Below are 20,931 nucleotides of genomic sequence, written 5' to 3' on the forward strand. Positions count from 1 at the left end.
AGCAAGGGGAGAAAGTAAAGACTCAGACAGGGTCACAAAGAAAGAATAAAGCTTTGAGACAGAATACTCACGCGGAGACCAATAGCGGCTTCTTCACTTCCTTACTGAAGCGGATGGCCTTCGCGGCCGCCTCGTCCCGCCGGGTAGCCGCAGCCGAACCTTTGGGTTTCTTCGGCCGACTACCGAACAAGGTCGGCACGGCCCTGTGCTTCTTCCCGCCGCCTGGAGCACCCGGTGCGGCAGAAGAGCCCGCGCCAGGCTGGCTGGCTCCTGGCCGATGGCGGGGGGGGGGGGCGACTTCCCCCTCGGCGTCATTGTCAGGCCAGTCGGCGAAAGTGGCCGAAGGCCTGAAGTCGCCTGTTGTTCCTCCTCCTCCCTCGGCGTCGTCCTCCAGAGCCGCCGCCCCCAGATCGGGGTCATCGACATCGCTCTCCGCCCGGTCGGCGAGGAACTCGCGGGCCGGCCTCGAGGTACCGACTGGCGGGTGGAGGAGGGGATTCTTACCAAAGCCGACTGGTCAACACAAACTCGGTGAGAGAGAAGACAATCCGAAGAAAGAAAGGACAGGCAACTCACCACGGGCGGAGGGTTGGCGCGGGAGTACGGCTCCTTGCCGAACTGCCAATCCTCCAGGAGCTTGCTATCCGAGAGGTAGTTCACCATGAAGGCCACCTCTTCGTGAGGCATGTCCTTGGTGCACATCCGACTCGGGTCGCGGTGCCCGCTTATCTGGCATATCATGTGGGGGCGGCCTTGGAGTGGGAGAACTCGGTGCGCCACGAAGGCGGCCAGCAGGTCTGGACCAGTCAAACCCTCTGACTACGTCAGCACTCGGAGTCGCACGATGGCACCGGCTCCCGCAGGCGTCAGCGAGTTGGCCTGGTACAACCAGCTGGGCAGTCGCCCAGCCGGCGGGCCGGCTTCGAAAGCCGGCAGGTTGACCCAGTCCCCCCTCACGGAGACGCTCCTGACGTAAAAGTAGGATCTCTGCCACATCTTCATCGACTTTATCAGCGAGATGGAGGGGAAGGGATTGTTGGCCCCCATCCTCCGCACGGCGATGAAAGTGTCGCACTGAGCCAGCACGCCCGCGGCCTGGGTGCCGAGCTTGGAGAATAAGAACTCCCCCCAGAGCTCGAGGGTGGGGAGGACTCCGAGGAAGCCTTCGCACAAGGCCACGAAGGCGGACAGCAGCACAACTGTGTTGGGGGTGAGGTGGTGCGGCTGGAGGCCGTAGAACTCTAGGAAAGATCGGAAGAAACTGCTCGCCGGCAGCCCCAACCTGTCGGCGTTCTGGGAACGGGGGTCCCCAGACTTGCCTGCCTGCGGCCTGCGGCGTGGCTCAAAGGGGGGCCCAGCACGGCCCATCTTCACCAACACAAACCCAAGGCCCTCGCGAGGGGCCAAGCCTCGCGGGGCGGACGACGCGGAGCTTCCTCAGGCACAGCCTCATCAGGCTGGCTCACGAGGAGGCGGAGAGATCAAGGCGGGGTACCTCGCGAGGTGCCCGTGACGCAAGCCATGACAACTCAGGGCGCCAGGCGGGTGCCAGCCCGCGCAGCATCCTCCTTTCCTCTTTGGTGCAAAGGGGGCAAGCGCAGCCGCGGAGTACCGAGGCATCAGGCAAAGGTTGCCATTTCGGTGCAACGAGACCAAGACCAGGAGGACTACGAGAGGGAGGTCACCGTGGAGCCCAAGACGGCGTCATCACCAGAGATTTGCACAGGCGAAGACCACTTTTGTCAGGATAGCTGATACTTGTTGTACCCCTTCAAATTAGCCCGCCATTGTTGGCTCCCTTCCCGCTCGATATTTGGGAAGAGGACCAGGGCCTCTATAAATAGGACCAGCCACCCACATAGCAAGGGGGTTCGGTCGGTTGGAGGAAGCAGAGAGAGAGAGAGAAAGGTTACTGAACTCCTCCGAGCAGTTCATCGCCCCAGCCAAGAACAGACCCTCGCGAGGTTGTTCTTCCTTGTATTGTTCATCATCATCAGCCCAAGAGGCAATCCACCACACCACACATTGGAGTAGGGTATTACACCACAACGGTGGCCCAAACCAGTATAAACCCTGTGTCTCTTGTGTTGTTCTTTCCTTAGTTTAGATCCTAGCATGGCGGAGGGGTGCAGGTAGGTAGGAGGTGAAATCTCAGCGCGCACCCTAGTGTTCGAACCTCAAGGGTCTGTCGGAACCCGAAGTCCGACATTTGGCGCGCCAGGTAGGGGTGCGCCGGAATTCGTCTTCCACCGCCCCGTTCTCCTCCGACCATCACGCCCATGTTTGACGCTCGTCGGGCCCGCGCCGAGCGCCGGGCCGCACTCGCTTCCCGCGTCGCCCAGACGGCCCCTGTCGGCGGGCATCCACGCCGTTCCCCATCACCTACCGTCAACGCCGCCACCGGCCCGGCGGGGGACGAGCGGCAAGCATCATCCCAGCATCCATCCGTGCGGCAAGACGGCCACACCGCCACTCCCTCGCTCGCCCCGGCTGGATCTTCGTCCCGCGCGCTTCACGCACCCATGGAGGCTCGGGCCAGGCTCATCGCGGCAAACGAGCTCCTGCGCTACCGTCTCATCAACGACGTCTATGAAGAATGGCTCGACCGCGTCGCCGGGCTCGTCTGCACCGCGGGGGGCTCTCCTGCGCCGTCCGTTCCACTGCACCGCACCCCGCCCCGCGCGGGCGACGAGGCTCCGGCAGCACCCCGGCCGCCTCCTCCTCAAGAAGACGCCATGGATCCAAGGCGCGTGGCCCCTGGGCGGAACCCGCTCCGTCAGGCTCCAGCGCGGCAAGAGCAGAGCTGCCAGGAAGTCCCTCGCCCGCAAGAAGCTTCCCGGGCGCTCCCTGCTGCAGCACGTCGCGACCATGCTCCTGCTCCCGCGCGTCAAGACCCCGCGCTGCTCTTAGCTGCAGCGCGTGGGGACATGCAAGACCAAGCTCCCCGTCACCCAAGGCCACCCATGGCCACAGCAGGCTATCGCGCCTACACCACCGAACTACGCAGCGTCGCGTGGCCCGGAAATTTCAATCCAGACTTGCCTCCTCGCTACGACGGCACGACCGACCCTGCGGAGTTCCTCCAGCTCTACGAGCTGGGCATCGAAGCTGCCAACGGAGACGAGAAGGTCATGGCGAACTGGTTCCCCATTGCACTCAAGGATGGGGCCCGCACCTGGCTCCTGAACCTGGCGCCAGGCACAATCTCCTCCTGGGACGAGATGTGCACCCGCTTCATCGCCAACTTCCAAGGCACTCGCGACCGGCCACCCGCCGTGAGCGACATGCGCCACATCAAGCAACAACCCGGGGAGACCCTGCAGAAGTACATCCAACGCTTCAACAACGCACGCCTCAAGATTCCCAAGGTGACTGAGGAGGCCATCATCTCGGCCTTCTCCGACGGCGTGCGCGACGTCAAGATGAAGGAGGAGCTGGCGATGCATGAAGACCTGTGCACTTCCTTGGAGCTGTTCAACCTGGCAAACAAGTGCGCCATGGCTGAGGAAGGGCGTCTCTCCCTCCTCGAGCTGCCTACCGCAGACCTAGAGGAGAAGAAGCTCAAGGCAAAGGATGTGAAGCGCAAGGGGGCTGCCGTGCTCGCGGCAGAACCAGACACCAAGCGGGGCAGAGATCAGCCCGAACCTTCCAAGGGCGGCCGGTACTGTGTGTACCACGACCTCCACACCCACAACACCAACGAATGTCAAGAACTCCGAGCTGTGCGAGAAGGAAGGATCGGCCGTCGCCCCGACCGCGGTGACCGGGGCTACGGTCGAGGAGGAGGAAGGAACGCAGGACGCTGGGAAGACCGTGGCCCGCGCCAAGGGTGGCGCGACCAAGCTCGCGAGGATCGCTGGCAAGACCCGCCTCGCGAGAGAGGATGGAGGGATCAGCCTCGCGAGGGAGACTGGAGGGATCAGCCTCGCGAGGATCGCCCGCAAGGCAATGCAGGCCTCCCACCGCTGCCGCCGCAGCCAAGGAGAAACGAGGACCGCCACCAGGACGAGGAGGCTGGGGGCTTCCAGGAGCCGCGCGCGATCGCCTGCATCCTGGGCGGGGCTCAAGCCCCAGCCTCTCAACGCATCTTCAAGCAGTTCGCCCGCGAAGTGAATGCAGTCCTCCCCAGGCTCGAAGCCACGCGCCCTCTCAGGTGGTCGGCGTGCGCCATCACGTTCAGCTCAGCAGATCAGCTCAAGTGTGCGGCTACAGCCGGAGTCCTCCCGATGCTTTGTTCCCCAATCATCAGCAACGTGGTGGTCACCAAGACCCTCATCGATGGAGGGGCAGGGCTCAACGTCCTGTCCGTGGAGACGTTCAACAACCTCCAAGTGCCCTACAGCCAGCTTCAGCCAACCAAGCCTTTCTCCGGTATCACCGACGGCTCCACGGTCCCGATTGGGCAGGTCCGCCTCCCTGTCACCTTCGGGGCACGCGACAACTACCGCACCGAGCTCATCGACTTCGACGTCGCCCACATTCGCCTACCGTACAACGCCATCCTTGGGTACCCAGCGCTGGCCAAGTTCATGGCCGTAACTCACCACGGCTACAACGTCCTCAAGATGCCAGGAAGCGGCGGAGTCATCACGGTCCCATGTGAAGAGAAGGACGCGGGTGTTCCCTGGAACGAGCCTTTCAGGCCGCGTCACTAGAAGACCCGGATCGCGGAAGTAGGAGGCTTCCCGAGGCCGCCCCCAAGAAGAAGAAGACATCGTCCGTCCTGGCCCCTCAAGAGGCAGGCCCCTCTGGGCCCGCGCCTGCCCAAGGGGAACCTCCCTCCATCGCATAGGAAAGCGCGCCCGGCGCCCTCCTCAGGCACGGCTCGGGGGCTCTCCCCTGGAGGGCCACCGACCTAGCTAGGGTCACGAGGGAGGCGCTTGGGCACCACCTGGAGGCGTGTTTTGAAGCACGTTTCCCTCAAGAAGGAGCAAGGCAAGGAGATCCAGACCCTCAGGAGTTCGTCAGCAAGGCCATTCAGGAGCTACAGGAGTCAAGAGTCATGAGAGGCGGCCGTCGCCTACCAGTAGTGGCCCCCCATCCAGACGAGGATGGAGGGCTGCGCGTCTGCATCGATGTACCAGGGCTCAACCAAGTCGCCTCCCTGGAGCGCCTCTGGCCCTCGCGAGTGGGGCGCTGCGGAGGTCCACCCCACAGCTACGTTCGCATGCCTTACGGCTTGCCGAGCGCGGCTGACATGTACCAGCGCCTCATGAGGGGCATCGCGGAGGCACGAGAGGCCAGGCGTTCCGCAGCCCTGGCAGAGATGGAGATGGCCCGCGAGGAGCCGCCAGCGCCTCCGGAGCCTCCCGAGGCCCCTGGGCCTGGGGGCTCATGAGGATCAGCTTCCGCAGCCCACCGAGTCTGCTACACCAACACTCCTTCGTCCTCAAACATCATCAGGTGACATCTCTCTAGTTTCACTTCCAACTGGGAGCGCCCCCCCAGGGCTGCATTATTCCCAGGCCGCGGGGGTCCGTCCCTGCGGCGTGTATCCCTTTTTATTCTATGTTGTCAGCTTACCTTGTTGGGGGCACCCCTCGGGCCGCATGATCCCCAAGCCGCTCGGGCCAGGACCAGTGGCATGTATCTCATTTGCATTTATTTCCGATTATGCGTTAAACCCACCATGCATGATTATTCGATGCCAGTCCATGGCACCTCTTCTTCTCCATGCCGACCACTTGCACGTTAAAGGGGGGGTACCTGAGCATCGCGACTCAGGGCTCTTACTGGCTCTCCAGCCCTCACCCTCTGGCCTTGTCAATGGCATCGTGACCTGGCATACCAGCGACGGCTGAGACCAGCTCGAGGGCCGGGACCCGAGGACGTAGAGTGCAGGCATCTAACCAAATTTGTAGGGACACATCACAAGATAAGGCCCAGTGCCAGGCGCAACCCGCCTAGAGGTAGGGCCCCGTGAGTCCCGCGCTGGCTCACGGGTGCCCAGATACACCTCGCCAGGCCCTACCGTGCCAGCCACGTGTCAGGGCGGGGCTGTACATGCCCCGGGGGCTCCTCCCGGAGGGGGCCCCCTCCCACGTACTAGTGGAAGCACCATGCTCCGCGCAGGCTGACGACACTGCCGAGGAGCGGCTATGCCCGTACACATACGGTAGCGCTATGCTCCGCGCTGGTGATAAACAACTGAGGGTGGCCCCCGGGCCGCATCAACCTCAGGGAGCCCAGAGCTCAGTGTCTAGCCTCATCGTAACGCCTCCCCTCGGGAGTGCCGCGCGAGGGGGCTGGGCACGGGGGCTGCGCCTGGGTCACACCCAGACGCACGCCGCCCAGCCAGGTCCCCCGGGCCTGGTTCGTCGCGCGTTTCTCCCCAAGCGGAGCCAAGGTACGAAGGCCGTTTGAGCGTCAAGGGGGACTCCTGAGCATCGTGACTCAGGATCCTAACTGGTCACGTAGCCCTTACTCCATGGCCCCGTCCTGGTTTCCGGTCGGGACCATCACTGGGTGAGGCACGCGCGCGGCCGGGCTCTGCAGACGTAGAACGGTAGATCCACCCACATCACAACTCCCTACTTGCTGTTTGTGCGCCAAGGGGGACTCCTGAGCATCGCGACTCAGGGTCCTAACTTGTCACGTAGCCCCTCACTCCTTGGTCCCGTCCTGGTTTCCAGTCGGGACTATTGCTGGGAGAGGTACGCGCGGGGCCGGGCTCTGCCGGCGTAGAACATAAGCAAGTAGGAAGGAAAAGTGCAAATTTCAAGGAATTCAAAAGCAAATATTACAGTCCACACTGTTATCTCGATGCCCAACGCAAGTTTAAACGCCTCCCCGAGGCATGATACATGTGCAGGAACTAAAAGCGGGACAGGAGCCGCGACGGAGTCACTTATCGGCGGTGGAGCAGCGCGGACCGGGTTCGCCTCATGGAGCAGCCGGGTCGGCAGCGCCTTGCTCCGACTTGGTGCTGAAGGCCCGGAACTTCCCCAGCAGATCCTCCGCGCGACCCTTCATGGCCTCGGCAGCGGCAGCGGCACGCTCACCACTCACTAGCTCCAGCAGGCCGTCGAGGTTGACACCGGGATCGTGAAGGTAGATGTGGGTGAAGACCCGCGTCAGTGCTACATAAGACAGGACACGCGCCTCGGCCTCGGCCGTGGGGCCAAGGCCAAGGGCGACATCTTCAAGAGCGTGAACCAGGAAGGGAAGCAGCTTGGCGGGGCCATCCTCGGGGCCGGCCAGTGGGCTCTCCAGGCCACTATTGTAAAGCATCCTCAGTGAGGAGCGAGCCCTCGCCTCCATCTCCGTGAAGGCCACGCGGTCCTCGACAAGAACCAGGGCCTCGTCATCCAGCTTGGCCTTCCTCGCCCCCAACTCCTTCTCCAGCGCGCCTAGGTGGTCGCGGCGCTTCCTGAGCTTGGCCTCCTGGCCCTCGACGGCCGCCTCGCGAGCCTTCACGCCTTCTTCCTGCTCTTGGCGAAGGCGGACCTCTTTCGTGAGCTGATCCCGCAGGCCTTGCAGCTCGTCCTCCAGCGCCTTGCAGCGACCACAGACGTCGACCACCTCCCCCAGGGCTGCATCACGAGCAGCCTTCGCCTCCAGGACGGCCTGCTTCTCCTCGTCGCATGCCGTCGAAGCCTGGACCAGCGCCGCCCGAATCGAGGCGTCGGAGCGAACCCATCCTGAAGCCAGCTCCAAGCGCCCGGCCACCAAGCAGGGGTCAGCGCCAAGAAGATCCTGACACAGTCGGTCCAGCTCAGCAACAGCATGATCCAGAATGGCAGAAGGAGTCGGAGAGACGGCGGCCGGTGGAGCAGGAGGGGAAGGTGACAACGCAGCCGTAGCATCCCGAGGCGGAGTCTGCCGCGCCCCGACAGCTGTAGTGGCGGCGGCAGGCAAGAGCACCTCGGGAGCCACTCGGGCCGTGGGGGCTGAACTCGCCCCAGCCGGCTCAGCCAGGCCTCACGAGGACGACCGGGCAGGAGAAGCCTATGCGTCGCGGTCACCCTCCTTCGCAGGCAGAAGCGCCGCCACAGATGGAACCTCGGGAGCCCCCTTCGGCTTCTTTGCTGCGGGCGCCAGCCTATCCAAAAGAATGCAGATGTCAAGCCTCAGAAGCAGAGCAAGAGATAAAGACAAGAATCGAATGCTTACGGGTCGTCGCCAGTGAGCTCAAGCGGCCTCCAGCCAAATTTGAAGCCTGAAAGTCGGCTGGAAGGGTCAACCTCGGGAAGCTTGGAGGCGGAAGGTGCGTCTGCGGTTCGCCCCGGGGCCGAGGGAGACCCGCGGGAGATCAGCCTGGTCCTGTCCTTCTTCAGGATCAGGGGCCAGCTCCCGCCGCCCTGCCCGTCGTCGTCCTTGTCGTCGTCTTTGTCATCATCCTCATCATCACCGCTTAGAGAGAGGCGGAGAGCACGGGACCTGCGCCGGGGGAGGGGAGCCCTCGACTCTCTGTCAGTCGCCTCGGAGTCAGGCACTTTTCCCCGCTCCCCTCCTTCCTCCTCTTCGTTGGAGTCATCGGAGGGCACGTCCACCGGTCCCTCGGGAGCTTCCAGGGGCACGAGCCTCTCCCCGTTGAAGACGAGCATGGACTTCACCACCCGCTCCCAGTCGTCGCGGAGGAATAAGGGCGTAGGAGCACCCTCCAACCTCACCACATTGCCCCCGACCAGAGATAGGAGAACCGCAGCCAGGTCTCCGTCGGCCAAGGCTGCGGGGCTCGGACGGGGCCTCCACATTGGAAGTGAGTACTGCCGAAGCGGACCCAGTCGGTGCTCCAGGAACTCCCTCAGCAGCGACGCGCCGGTCAGCTTCGCTGCCGCCATGTCGGTCGGCCTCAGATCCGCGTCCATCTTCTCCAACACCATCTTCGCGTGGGGATCCGCGAGCTCCGCTCGACCCCAGTCGCTGGAGCTCGTGGGCTGCTCCGTGGGCAGGATCAGCCGAGGGTGGATGCGCCCAGCATCCACCAAGATCCACTTGCTCCTAAAGCCCTCAATCCTCTTCCCAGAGTTCGAGATGGCAATGGCGCCGCCATACGTGACGAAGCTTGTGCACGCGGAAGCAGTCCCACGAGAGGTCCGGAGGTAGAAGTAGTGGCGCAGCAAGGCCACTGAGGGCTGCACCCCAACGTGGGCCTCGCAATAATAAGCAAAGATTGCCAGGAGAAGGACGGAGTTGGGATGGAGATGCAGAGCATGTAGCTTGTAATGGCGGAGGACAGAGAAGAAGAACTCGAAGAAGGGAGGCACCAGGCCAGCAACAATGGCACTTACGAAGAGCGGATAGAAGGTGCTCCTTTGACCCTCAGGGGTGGCGGAGCCGGCCTTGAACACCTTCGTCCCGTCGATGCCCCACATCATCGCCATCCGGCATAACCGGGCAAGGCTCGCCTCTGACACATTCGGCGAGTCCAGGGCAGACGAGTACCAAGCTGCGGCCGGGGGCTGACGAGGTGCCATGGCTCCCTAGGTCGCACGGTCAGAGCAGATCTGGAAATTTCGGAGGAAGGAAGGAGAGGCGCAAGAAAGGGGATCTGAGCAGCAACCGGGGAAAGCAAGAAGCAGGGCCTAAGCGGATGCCACTCCTTTATCAACTCACGCGGTTGCTAAGGCGCCCACGTCCAGTCAACCGCCACGCAGCGCCCAAGGCTGCAGGCTGTTAGGGCCCGCAGCGCTTCGCTCTTGCCCTTCCACCTCCCTGCACGGCCAAGTCTGGGCGCGCCTTAGGCCTGGGGGCTACTGTTGGCGTTCTGGGAACAGGGGTCCCCAGACTTGCCTGCCTACGGCGTGGCTCAAAGGGGGGCCCAGCACGGCCCATCTTCACCAACACAAACCCAAGACCCTCGCGAGGGGCCATGCCTCGCGGGGCGGACGACGTGGAGCTTCCTTAGTCACGGCCTCGTCAGGCTGGCTCACGAGGAGGCGGAGAGATCAAGGCGGGGTACCTCGCGAGGTGCCCGTGACACAAGCCATGACGACTCAGGGCGCCAGGCAGGTGCCAGCCCGCGCAGCGTCCTCCTTTCCTCTTTGGTGCAAAGGGGGCAAGCGCAGCCGCGGAGTACGGAGGCATCAGGCAAAGGTTGCCATTTCGGTGCAACGAGACCAAGACCAGGAGGACTATGAGAGGAGGTCACCATGGAGCCCAAGACGGCGTCATCACCAGAGCTTTGCACAGGCGAAGACCACTTTTGTCAGGATAGCTGATACTTGCTGTCCCCCTTCAAATTAGCCCGCCATTGTTGGCTCCCTTCCCGCTCAATATTTGGGAAGAGGACCAGGGCCTCTATAAATAGGACCAGCCACCCACATAGCAAGGGGGTTCGGTCGGTTGGAGGAAGCAGAGAGAGAGAGAGAGAGAGAAAGGTGACTGAACTCCTCCGAGCAGTTCATCGCCCCAGCCAAGAACAGACCCTCGCGAGGCTGTTCTTCCTTGTATTGTTCATCATCATCAGCCCAAGAGGCAATCCACTACACCACACACTGGAATAGGGTATTACACCACAACGGTGGCCCGAACCAGTATAAACCCCGTGTCTCTTGTGTTGTTCTTTCCTTAGTTTAGATCCTAGCATGGCGGAGGGGTGCAGGTAGGTAGGAGGTGAAATCTCCGCGCGCACCCTAGTGTTCGAACCTCAAGGGTCTGCCGGAACCCGAAATCCGACACAACCCGCGCAAGCAGTGCGAGCGGAAGATGACCCGCTCGCCCTCCTGTGGCGCGGGGGAAATCTCCCCCTTCAGTGCAAGGCGCACCCGCACGTGATCCTCGCCGGGAAGCCGACGAATCCGGCGAAGGAACTCGATGTGGTCATCGTGAACTTCGGAACCGTCCCAAGTGCCGGAGCGCACTAGGGGAGGCGCGGCGGCGGAGGAAGAACTCATCGCGAGCTGATCGCCGCGGCGTTCGCCGGAGCTTGGGCGCGCGACGGAGCGAAGAAGAAGAAGGAGGAGAACGAGGAGCAGAAGAAGGAGGAGAACGAGGAGCAGTGAGAAGGAGGAGAGCGAGGAGCAGTGAGAAGGAAGAGAGCAAGGAGTAGTGGGAAGGAGGGGCGCGCGTGCCCCCCTCTTCCCCCTACTTATAGCCTCGTGGGCTGCGAAGCCGAGGGGGCGTCGTGGGGATTTACTGTGCCCACGGCCCCACGACCCCCATGTTCCACGATAAAGTTACTGCGCGCAGTAACTCCACGGGAATCCCAACCGTCCACCGGGGCCGCAGCGGATCTGCTTGGGCGCTGAGGCACGGTAGTGGCGGGCCCCGCCTATGGGCCTGTCCCGTCGCGCACGTAGGCTGGCAGGATGGCCCAGCCACGTGTCGTCGCATGACAGGCCTAGGACGGGCGGCGGCCTGGAGGCTTAGCTAGCACGCTACTTGGATCCCGCCGCGACGTTCGAAATATTGTGCGAGTCGGAATTGAGTGAGTCCGAGTTAAGCAAGTCCGACTCCTTCTAGTCGGCCCGGCAGAAGTTAATCAAAGACCATCTGTTGAGCACCCGGAAAGAGAAACTGCTGAGGCTTCTCGATCGACCGTCTGCGGCGCCTCACCAGCTTTGGGGACTACTGTTGGAGTAATGGGCCACGGGTAGGCCGACCCGAGCCCCAGAACCTTTCAAGACATCGGGGCAGGCTACGCCCCTCAAGACCCCAGGACGAAGAACCGCCTTCGAGAAGCCAACGGCGGGATGGCCAACTGACCACTCATGGCCGTGTCCCCAGGGACGACTTCAGGGAAAGCCGACTCCCGACTAGCGACTTCTAGAGAAGCCGGCTTCGGGGAGTCGGCCAACGACTCCAACACCCCCCACGACCTCATCAAGTGGGATGGGGAAGGGGAGTGGCAACGATGAAAATCCCACTCCCGCCCCTTACCAAGGGCGGGCATGGCCACAGCACGCCGTACCCCGGAAGATCTCCGTGCGGCGTGGCACTGTTGCCGTGCCGGCCCTGACATCAGCATGGCAGGACCGAATCCTGCACCCACGACGGGTTGTCTGTACAGCCCAGAGGCAGCGGGTCCCACCAGTCAGTGAGACCCCAGGAGACGGCAAGAGGACCACCAGTCAGGTCCGCGAGTCGGCCCCTGGGAGTCGGCCAAGCCCTCCCCCGGGGCCCAGGCGCCATTAATCGAGATGTGATGGAGAGTGGCAATAGTGATCGCCCGCCAGGCGGCTGGGCTGTCGCCACGACCTCCTAGTCAAGCTCGCGTCATCAGAAACACGGCTACAGTAATCAGCAGCCAGCAAGACCCGCCCGCGGCAGACGCGGCCTGTCCGCTCCGTACCAGGCAAGTTGGCGGGGCCCGCCAGTTGGCGGGGCCCGCCAGTCGGTGGGCCCCATCGGTCGGCAGAGAAGACGGAGGCTAGAGGCACTGACGGCTGGGCCCGCGTCCAGCCGGATTACCATTGTACCCCTGGAGGGTAGGCCTATATAAACCCCCCAGGGCAACCATGCAAAGGGTTGGAACCCATTAGCTCTAGACCAGATCATATAGAAGGGAGAGAGCTAGCCTTGCCCTCTCCTACCTCCTAGAAACAACTCAAGGAGCAACCGTGTAAACACCTTGCCATAGTGATCATGCAGAGACCCCGCAGAGCAGCAGTAGTGGTATTATCTCCTCGGAGAGCCCTGAAGCTGGGTAAGATTCGCCGGCGTGCATGTCTTCGCCTCATCCCGTTTCTAGGCACCGGCAACGTTCTACTCGCCCCCACCATGATAATCCATCCTTTGGCATATGTCGCACCAAACCCCCGACAGATGTGATATAAAATATCTTGGCGCACCGTCTTGTCTGGCTTACGCAGGAAGCTTCGTCGTCTACAGTCCACCGCCCCCGCTTGAACCACACTTGTGCGCCAGTTTCTCGCGGCATCGAGCGAATTTTTTTTGCCATCATAGAAATATCTATCTCCCCGCCCCTCCCTCCTACCAAAAGCCACATTTCCACTGGTCCTCCTTGCTTTCCAAGTTCAAACCTTTACTGCTGCTTACTGGCAGCTCAGCCTCCTCGCCGGCGACCCTTCTTCTTATAGCTCCGCCTCCTCGCTGGCTACCCTTCTTCTTGCAGCGCCGCCTCCTCGCCGGTGACCCTTCTTCTTGCAGCGCCGCTTCCTCGCCGATGACCCTTCTTCTTGCTGCACGGCCTCCTCGCTGCCGACCCTTCTTCTTGCTGCGCGGCCTCGTCGATATGGTTAGGTAATCCACACCCCACCCACTGTTGGGGAACGTAGCAGAATTTTAAAATTTTCTACGCATCACCAAGATCAATCTATGGAGTCATCTAGCAACGAGGGAGAGGGGAATGCATCTACATACCCTTGTAGATCGCGCGCGGAAGCGTTCAAGAGAACGGGGTTGATGGAGTCGTACTCGTCGTGATCCAAATCACCGATGACCTAGCGCCGAACGGACAACACCTCCGCGTTCAACACACGTACGGTTGGGAAGACGTCTCCTCCAACTTGATCCAGCAAGGGGGAAGGAGAGGTTGATGAAGATCCAGCAGCACGACGGCATGTTGGTGGAAGGAACGATGATCTCGGCAGGGCTTCGCCAAGCTCAGGGAGAGGGAGGAGTGTCACGAGAGGGAGAGGGAGGTGCCAGGGGCTAGGGTGCGTCTGCCCTCCCTCTCCCCCACTATATATAGGGTCCCTAGGGGGGCGCCGGCCATAGGAGATCCAATCTCCAAGGGGGGCGGCGGCCAAGGGGGTGGCTTGCCCCACTAGGGGCTGGTTCCCCTCCCACTTCAGCCCATGGGGCCCTCCGGGATAGGTGGCCCCACCCGGTGGACCCCCGGGACCCTTCCGGTGGTCCCGGTACAATACCGATTACCCCCGAAACTTTCCTGATGGCCGAAACTTGACTGCCTATACATAAATCTTCACCTCCGGACCATTCCAGAACTCCTAGTGATGTCCGGGATCTCATCCAGGACTCCAAACAACTTTTGGGTTACCGTATACTAATATCTCAACAACCCTAGCGTCACCAAACCTTAAGTGTGTAGACCCTACGGGTTCGGGAGACATGCAGACATGACTGAGATGACTCTCCGGTCAATAACCAATAGCGGGATCTGGATACCCATGTTGTCTCCCACATGCTCCTCGATGATCTCGTCGGATGAACCACGATGTCGAGGATTCAATCAATCCGTATACAATTCCCTTTGTCAATCGGTACGTTACTTTCCTGAGACTCGATCGTCGATATCCCAATACCTCGTTCAATCTCGTTACCAGCAAGTCACTTTACTCGTGCCGTAATGAATGATCCCGTGATCAACCACTTGGTCACATTGAGCTCATTATGATGATGCATTACCGAGTGGGCCCAGAGATACTCTCCGTCATACGAAGTGACAAATCTCATGGTCTAAGGAAATGATACTTGACATTTGGAAAAGCTATAGCGAACGAACTACCCGATCTTTGAGCTATGCTTAGGATTGGGTCTTGTGCATCACATCATTCTCCTAATGATGTGATCCCATTATCAATGACATCCAATGTCCATAGTCAGGAAACCATGACTATCTTTTGATCAACGAGCTAGTCAACTAGAGGCTCACTAGGGACGTGTTGTGGTCTATGTATTCACACATGTATTACGATTTCCGGATAACACAATTATAGCATGAACAATAGACAATTATCATGAACAAAGAAATATAATAATAACCATTTTATTATTGCCTCTAGGGCATATATCCAACAGTCTCCCACTTGCACTAGAGTCAATAGTCTAGTTACATTGTGATGAATCGAACACCCATGCAGTACTGGTGTTGATCATGTTTTGCTCTAGGGAGAGGTTTAGTCAACGGATCTGCCACATTCAGGTCCATATGTACTTTACAAATATCTATGTCTCCATTTTGCACACTTTCATGAATGGAGTTGAAGCGACGCTTGATATGCCTGGTCTTCCTGTGAAACCTGGGCTCCTTGGCAAGGGCAATAGCTCCAGTGTTGTCACAGAAGAGAGTCATCGGGCCCGACGCATTGGGTATGACTCCTCGGTCGGTAATGAACTCCTTCACCCAGATTGCCTCTTGTGCTGCCTCCGAGGCTGCCATGTACTCCGCTTCACATGTAGATCCTACCACAACGCTTTGCTTGCAACTGCACCAACTTACTGCCCCACCATTCAAAATATACACGTATCCGGTTTGTGACTTAGAGTCATCCAGATCTGAGTCGAAGCTAGCATTGACGTAACCCTTTATGACGAGCTCTTCGTCACCTCCATAAATGAGAAACATATCCTTAGTCCTCTTCAGGTACTTCAGAATATTCTTGATCGCTGTCCAGTGTTCCATGTCGGGATTACTTTGGTACCTTCCTACCGAACTTACGGCAAGGTTTACATCAGGTCTGGTACACAGCATAGCATACATGATAGACCCTATGGCCAAGGCATAGGGGATGACACTCATCTTTTCTCTATCTTCTACCGTGGTCGGGCATTGAGCCGTGCTCAATCTCGTACCTTGCAATACAGGCAAGAACCCCTTCTTTGACCGATCCATTTTGAACTTCTTCAATATCTTGTCAATGTACGTACTCTATGAAAGACCAATGAGGCGTCTCGATCTATCTCTATAGATCTTGATGCCTAATATATAAGCAGCTTCTCCAAGATCCTTCATTGAAAAACACTTGTTCAAGTAGGCCTTTATGCTTTCCAAGAATTCTATATCATTTCCCATCAATAGTATGTCATCCACATACAATATGAGAAATGCTACAGAGCTCCCACTCACTTTCTTGTAAATGCAGGCTTCTCCATAAGTCTGCGTAAACCCAAACGCTTTGATCATCTCATCAAAATGAATGTTCCAACTCAGAGATGCTTGCACCAGCCCATAAATCGAGCGTTGGAGCTTGCACACCTTGTCAGCATTCTTAGGATCGACAAAACCTTCCGGGTGCATCATATACAATTCTTCCTTAAGGAAACCATTAAGGAATGCCGTTTTGACGTCCATTTGCCATATCTCATAATCATAGAATGCGGCAATTACTAACATGATTTGGACAGACTTTAGCTTCGCTACGGGTGAAAAAGTCTCATCATAGTCAACCCCTTGAACTTATCGATAACCCTTAGTGACAAGCCGAGCTTTATAGATGGTTACATTACCATCCGCGTCTGTATTATTCTTAAAGATCCATTTATTTTCTATGGCTCACCGATCAACGGGAAAGTCAGTCAAAGTCCATACTTCGTTTTCATACATGGATCCTATCTCGGATTTCATGGCTTCCAACCATTTGTCAGAATCCGGGCCCGCCATCGCTTCTTCATAGTTCGAAGGTTCACCGTTGTCTAACAACATGATTTCCAAGACAGGGTTGCCGTACCACTCTGGTGCGGAACATGTCCTCGTGTACCTATGGAGTTCAGTAGCAACTTGATCTGAAGTTTCATGATCATCATCATTAACTTCCTCTCTGGTCGGTGCAGGCACCTCAGGAACATTTTCTTGAGCTGCGCCACTTACCGGTTCAAGAGGTAATACTTCATCAAGTTCTACTTTCCTCCCACTTATTTCTTTCGAGAGAAACTCTTTCTCTAGAAAGGACCCATTCTTGGCAACAAAGATCTTGCCTTTGGATCTGAGGTAGAAGGTATACCCAATAGTTTCTTTAGGGTATCCTATGAAGACGCATTTTTCCGATTTGGGTTCGAGCTTTTCAGGTTGAAGTTTCTTGACATAAGCATCGCATCCCCAAACTTTTAGAAACGACAGCTTAGGTTTCTTCCCAAACCATAATTCATACGGTGTCATCTCAATGGATTTCGATGGAGCCCTATTTAAAGTGAATGCAGCAGTCTCTAAAGCATAGCCCCAAAGTGACAGCGGTAGATCGGTAAGAGACATCATAGATCACACCATATCCAATAGAGTGCGATTACGACGTTCGGACACACCATTACGCTGAGGTGTTCCAGGCGGCATGAGTTGTGAAACTATTCCACATTTTCTTAAGTGTGTGCCAAATTCGTGACTCAAGTATTCTTCCCCACGATCTGATCGCAAGAACTTGATTTTCCTGTCACGTTGATTCTCAAACTCACTCTAAAATTCCTTGAAGTTTTCAAAGGTCTCAGACTTGTGTTTCATTAAGTAGACATACCCATATCTACTCAAGTCATCAGTGAGGGTGAGAACATAACAATAGCCACCGCGAGCCCCAACACTCATTGGACCGCACACATCAGTATGTATGATTTCCAATAAGTTGGTTGCTCGCTCCATTGTTCCTGAGAACGGAGTCTTGGTCATTTTACCCATGAGGCATGGTTCGCACGTGTCAAATGATTCGTAATCAAGAGACTCCAAAAGTCCATCTGCATGGAGCTTCTTCATGCGTTTGACACCTATATGACCAAGGCGGCAGTGCCACAAGTATGTGGGACTATCATTATCAACCTTACATCTTTTGGTATTCACACTATGAATATGTGTAACATTACGCTCGAGATTCATTAAGAATAAACCATTCACCAATGGAGCATGACCATAAAACATATCTCTCATATAAATAGAACAACCATTATTCTCGGATTTAAATGAGTAGCCATCTCGAATTAAACGAGATCCTGGTACAATGTTCATGCTCAAAGCTGGCACTAAATAACAATTATTGAGGTTTAAAACTAATCCCGCAGGTAAATGTAGAGGTAGCGTTCCGACGGCGATCACATCGACCTTGGAACCATTCCCGACGCGCATCGTCACCTCGTCCTTCGCCAGTCTCCGCTTATTCCGCAGCTCCTGCTTTGAGTTACAAATGTGAGCAACTTCACCGGTATCAAATACCCAGGAGCTACTACGAGTACTGGTAAGGTACACATCAATTACATGTACATCACATATACCTTTAGTGTTGCCGGCCTTCTTGTCCGCTAAGTATTTGGGGCAGTTCCGCTTCCAGTGACCACTTCCCTTGCAATAGAAACACTCAGTCTCAGGCTTGGGTCCATTCTTTGGCTTCTTCCCGACAGCTTGCTTACCGGGCGCGGCAACCCCCTTGCCGTCCTTCTTGATGTTCTTCTTACCCTTGCATTTCTTAAACTTAGTGGTTTTATTCACCATCAACACTTGATGTTCCTTTTTGATTTCCACGTCCACTGATTTCAGCATTGAATATACCTCAGGAATGGTCTTTTCCATCCCCTGCATATTGAAGTTCATCACAAAGCTCTTGTAGCTTGGTCGAAGCGACTGAAGGATTCTGTCAATGACCGCATCATCCGGGAGATTAACTCCCAGCTGAGTCAAGCGGTTATGCAACCCAGACATTTTGAGTATGTGCTCACTGACAGAACTATTTTCCTCCATCTTACAACTGAAGAACTTGTCGGAGACTTCAAATCTCTCGACCCGGGCATGAGCTTGGAAAACCATTTTCAGCTCTTCGAACATCTCATATGCTCCGTGTCTCTCAAAACGCTTTTGGAGCCCCGGTTCTAAGCTGTAAAGCATGCCGCACTAAATGAGGGAGTAATCATCAGCACATGACTGCCAAGCGTTCATAACGTCTTGGTTCTCTAGGATGGGTGCGTCACCTAGCGGTGCTTCTAGGACATAATCTTTCTTGGCAGCTATGAGGATGATCCTCAGGTTCCGGACCCAGTCCGTATAGTTGCTGCCATCATCTTTCAGCTTGGTTTTCTCTAGGAACGCGTTGAAGTTGAGGGCAACATTAGCGTGGGCCATTTGATCTACAAGACATAGTGTAAAGATTTTAGACTAAGTTCATGATAATTAAGTTCATCTAATCAAATTATTCAATGAACTCCCACTCAGATAGACATCCCTCCAGTCATCTAAGTGAAACATGATCTGAGTCAACTAGGCCATGTCTGATCATCACGTGAGACGGACTAGTCAACATCGGTGAACATCTTCATGTTGATTGTATCTTCTATACGACTCATGCTCGACCTTTTGGTATTCTGTGTTCCGAGGCCATGTCTGTACATGCTAGGCTCGTCAAGTCAACCTAAGTGTATTGCGTGTGTAAATCTGGCTTACACCCATTGTATTCGAACGTTAGAATCTATCACACCCGATCATCACGTGGTGCTTCGAAACAACGAACCTTCGCAACAGTGCACAGTTAGGGGGAATACTTTCTTGAAATTATTACGAGGGATCAACTTATTTAAGCTACCGTTGTTCTAAGCAAATAAGATGTAAAACATGATAAACATCACATGCAATCAAATAGTGACATGATATGGCCAATATCATTTGCTCCTTTTGATCTCCATCTTCGGGGCTCCATGATCATCGTTGTCACCGGCATGACACCATGATCTCCATCATCATGATCTCCATCATCGTGTCTTCTTGAAGTTGTCTCGTCATCTATTACTTCTACTACTATGGCTAACACTTTAGCAATAAAGTAAAGTAATTACATGACATTTATGTTGACACGCAGGTCATAACTAAATAAAGACAACTCCTATGGCTCCTGCCGGTTGTCATACTCATCGACATGCAAGTCGTGATTCCTATTACAAGAACATGATCAATCTCATACATCACATATATCATTCATCACATCCTTTTGGCCATATCACATCACACGGCACATGCTGCAAAAACAAGTTAGACGTCCTCTAATTGTTGTTGCAAGTTTTTACGTGGCTGCTATAGGTTTCTTGCAAGAACGTTTCTTACCTACGCCAAAACCACAATGTGATACGCCAATTTCTTTTTACCCTTCATAAGGACTGAGGGAGTCCTGGATTAGGGGGTGTTCGGATAGCCGGACTATACCTTCAGCCGGACTCCTGGACTATGAAGATACAAGATTGAAGACTTCATCCCATGTCCGGAAGGGACTTTCCTTGGCGTGGAAGGCAAGCTTGGCGATACAGATATTCAGATCTCCTACCATTGTAACCGACTTTGTGTAACCCTAACCCTCTCCGGTGTCTATATAAACCGGAGGGTTTTAGTCCGTAGGACGACATACACATCAACAATCATACCATAGGCTAGCTTCTAGGGTTTAGCCTCTCCGATCTCGTGGTAGATCTACTCTTGTACTACCCATATCATCAATACCCGAACCTAGGTAAAACTTTGTGTCCCTTGTCTCCTGTTACCATCCGGCCTAGACGCACAGTTCGGGGCCCCCTACCCGAGATCCGCCGGTTTTGACACCGACATTTGTGCTTTCATTGAGAGTTCCTCTGTGTCGTCACCGTCAGGCTCGATGGCTCCTACGACCATCCATAGCGACGCAATCCAGGGTGAGACCTTCCTCCACGGATAGATCTTCGTCTTCGGCGGCTTCGCACTGCGGGCCAATTCACTTGGCCGTCTAGAGCAGATCGAAAGCTATGCCCCTGGTCGTCAGGTCAGATTCGGAAGTTTAAACTACACGGCTGACATCCGCGGAGACTTGATCTTCGACGGATTTGAGCCACTGCCGAGCGTGCCGCACTGTCCCTACAAGCATGATCTAGCTCTGCCGCCGAACAGTGCCCTGGAGGCCGCACCCGCATCGGCTTCGACCCTTAATTCGGAGCCAACTGCGCCGATCGAGGATGGGCGATCGGACGCCACCTCGGGGGCTGCGATCCCAACAGCGATCGAGCCAAACACCAGCCCCGCACTCCGCGAGACTCGTGACTCCAAGGAGTCGGACTCCTCTCCGGACTCCGAACCCCCCGCGCCCCTACTAATCGAATCCGATTGGGCGCCGATCATGGAGTTTACTGCCGCGGACATCTTTCAGCACTCGCCTTTCGGTGATATTCTGAAGACACTGGAGTCTCTCTCTTTATCAGGAGAGCCCTGGCCAGACTACGGTCAGCAAGGTTGGGATTCGGACGATGGAGAAATTCAAGGCCCACCAACCACCCACTTGGTAGCCACTGTCGATGATTTAACCGACATGCTCGATTTCGACTCCGACGACATTGACGGTATGGACGCCGATGAAGGAGATG

The sequence above is a fragment of the Triticum aestivum genome, chromosome 4A (genome assembly GCF_018294505.1).
Source record: "Triticum aestivum cultivar Chinese Spring chromosome 4A, IWGSC CS RefSeq v2.1, whole genome shotgun sequence".
Taxonomy (NCBI): domain Eukaryota; kingdom Viridiplantae; phylum Streptophyta; class Magnoliopsida; order Poales; family Poaceae; genus Triticum; species Triticum aestivum.